The sequence below is a fragment of the Bison bison genome, unplaced genomic scaffold, assembly GCF_000754665.1.
Source record: "Bison bison bison isolate TAMUID 2011002044 unplaced genomic scaffold, Bison_UMD1.0 scf7180017864390, whole genome shotgun sequence".
In the NCBI taxonomy this organism is placed as follows: domain Eukaryota; kingdom Metazoa; phylum Chordata; class Mammalia; order Artiodactyla; family Bovidae; genus Bison; species Bison bison.
In genome coordinates, this window is record NW_011494962.1 from 3,627,263 (window position 1) to 3,630,587 (window position 3,325).

Below are 3,325 nucleotides of genomic sequence, written 5' to 3' on the forward strand. Positions count from 1 at the left end.
CTAAAGCTGAAACTCCAATACTTTGGCCACCTCATGCAAAGAGTTGGCTCATTGGAAAAGACTCTGATGTCGGGAGGGATTGGGGGCAGGAGAGAAGGGGACAACAGAGGATGAGATGGCTGGATGGCATTACCGACTCGATGGACGTGAGTTTGAGTGAACTCCGGGAGTTGGTGATGGACAGGGAGGCCTGGTGTGCTGTGATTCATGGGGTCGCAAAGAGTCAGACACGACTGAGCGACTGAACTGACTGAACTGAGGGCTTCCCTGGTGGCTCTGACGGTAAAGAATCTGCATGCAATGTTCGAGACCCTGGTTCAATCCCTGGGTCAGGAAGATTCCCCAGAGAAGGGAATGGCTACCCACTCCAGTATTCTTGCCTGGAGAATCCCCTGGACAGAGGAGCCTAGTGGGCTACAGTTCATGGGGTCATAGAGTTGGACATGACTGAGGGACTAACACACTGGGCATCACAATGGTCATAAAAATCAGCAAATACGGTTTTCCACCACAAAGTATTGGAAGCTTAGGAGGTTGAGGAAGAATAATCCCACTGCAGATCCTTGTAGGGAGACCAGAATAGGTTCCGTGGCTTCAGCTGTGACTGTCAGATATAGAATTTCTTCTCTTCATGGCAGGCACAGTGGTCAGACAAGGGGGGCTGTCTTCAGGCTTGTCTCCCCAGCCCCCCTTGTTTCACTCCTCCTAGAGAGGTCAGGTAAGAAAACCAGGAAGCCCAGGCGTTTGCATTTTCCAGGGTGCCCTCAGTGTGGGGGGTGGGGTGGGGGGCGGTTTGCCCAGCAAGGCACTTAAGAACGCCAGGTGACAGAGAGCATGTCACATGTTTTCTTTAGGTAAAAGTCGAGGATTCTGATTTGTTCGGTGACTGCTTTGAATTTTTTCTTGTAATTGAACGAAAGTACATTAAATGTGAGAAACGCTGTTTTAAGCTGTGGTTCCTGTGTTAAAATGGGGGGGAAAAGTGCAGGGGATGGGAGAGATTTCTGGAGTTAAGAGAGCCAAAGAGGAGGTAAGGTCAGGGAGCCACGAGGGAGGGACTCCTTGGCATCTGTGTCCCCCTGAAAATCATTTTGGGAGAGCTGGGGTGATGATGGGGAAAGGGGGAATGCCCAAAAGATTAGGCATAAAAAGGGCTAGAGATGCCGTATCTGTGGGATGCATATACAATTACACACACTTATGTGCTGCACAAATGTAAGTGCTGTGGGTGATGATAGTTGTTCTTTTTTTTAATGCATGCTATTATTCTCTTTTCTTTTTTAGAATTTTATTTTTATTTGTTTGTTTTATTTCAGGGGCCACACCTGTAAGAGCTTAGTTTCCTGAAAAGTGAAAGTGAAGGTGTTAGTAGCTCAGTGCCTCTGCATGGACTGCAGCCTGCCAGGCTCCTCTGTCCATGGGATTCTCCAGGCCAGAATACTGGAGTGGATTGCCGTTTCCTTCTCCAGGGCATCTTCCCCACCCAGGGATCGAACCTAGGTCTTCTGCATTGCAGGCAGAGTGTTTACCCTTCGGTCCCTGACCCAGGGATCAAATCTGTGCCCCCTGCAATGCAAGTGTGGATTCTTAGCCACTAGACCACCAGGGATGTCCCAACAGTACAGTTTTAAGCAAAGTTTTAATCAAACTTTGTACAATTTAATTAAAAATTAAAAAAAAATTTGGCCATACTGTGCGGCTTTTGGGATCTTAGTTACCTGGCCGGGGACTGAACCTCGGTCCAAGGCAATGAAAGCCTGAGTCTTCACCATTGGACCACCAGGAAATTCCCTTGTACAATTTATTTTACTTTCATCACATAAAAAGGGACTTTCACTAAGAAAAATGGACAGATTTTCTCCTTCCCTGCTCTCCTGTATTTCTGGCTATTTCAGTTCACAGGCATCGTCTCCCAGAAACTCAAGTTCCTATCCTACAGCAGAAACTGATTCTACTCAGCTTAAAGGTTATTTTTCTCAGTCTTTGTATCTCAAGAATGTGTTCCAGTTAGCTAATCTAATATCAGGTAAGCCTCTACTGGTTTACTGTGACCTGTCATGGTGCTTTTCTTAGATGACCCACATAGATGTCAAACGTGGTTTTTAATCATACCTCCAGAGAAGTGTCAGTGGACGTTTCGGGAATGGTAGTACACACAAAGAATAAACAACTAATTTTACTAATCTCTTAAAGTATTATTAAATTTATTACTAAGTTAATTAGGGGGCTTCCCTGGTGGCTCAGAGGTGAAAGCGTCTGCCTGCATTGTGGGAGACCTGGGTTTGATCCCTGGGTCAGGAAGATCCCCTGGAGAAGGAAATGGCAACCCACTCCAGTATTCTTGCCTGGAGAATCCCATGGATGGAGGAGCCTGGTGGGCTATAGTCCATGGGGTCACAAAGAGTTGGACACCACTGAGCGACTTAACTAACTAACTAAAGTACCATTAAATTTATTATTAAGTAATTACATTGTCAAAAAGTAGTAAATTATTAATAAAAAGGAGAGCTAACACAAAACACGCAGTGGCACACATGGTTCTGTGTACTTTGCATGCGTCCATTTAATTCTCAAGGGCTTCCTTGTTGGCTCAGAAGGTAAAGACTCCACCTGTAATATGGAGGACCCAGGTTTGATCCCTGGGTGGGGAAGATACCCCGAAGAAGGGCATGGCAACCCACTCCACTATTCTTGCCTGGAGAATCTCATGGTTAGAGGAGCCTGCTGGGCTATAGTCCATGGGGTCAAAAAGCATGGAACAAGATTGAAGCGACTCACCATGCATGCTCATGCAAACATGGCCTGGCTCCAGAATCTTCCCTCTGTTGACATGAGTGATATTATATTTTTGTGTGGGGTAAAGTGCAGTGGGGATAACTGTTAGAATGCTGGGACTACCCCCACAGGACAGTCCTAGGACTGTTTCTCATGCAAACGAGGCAGTCCAAGTGAGAGATCTCTTAGAACTTTTGTTTGCCATCTACTACTCTGGGCAGGAATCCCTCAGAAGAAATGGAGTAGCCATCATGGTCAACAAAAGAGTCCGAAATGCAGTACTTGGATGCAGTCTCAAAAACGACAGAATGATCTCTGTTCGTTTCCAAGGCAAACCATTCAATATCACAGTAATCCAAGTCTATGCCCCAACCAGTAACGCTGAAGAAGCTGAAGTTGAACGGTTCTGTGAAGACCTATAAGACCTTTTACAACTAACACCCAAAAAAGATGTCCTTTTCATTATAGGGGACTGGAATGCAAAAGTAGGAAGTCAAGAAACACCTGGAGTAACAGGCAAATTTGGCCTTGGAATACGGAATGAAGCAGG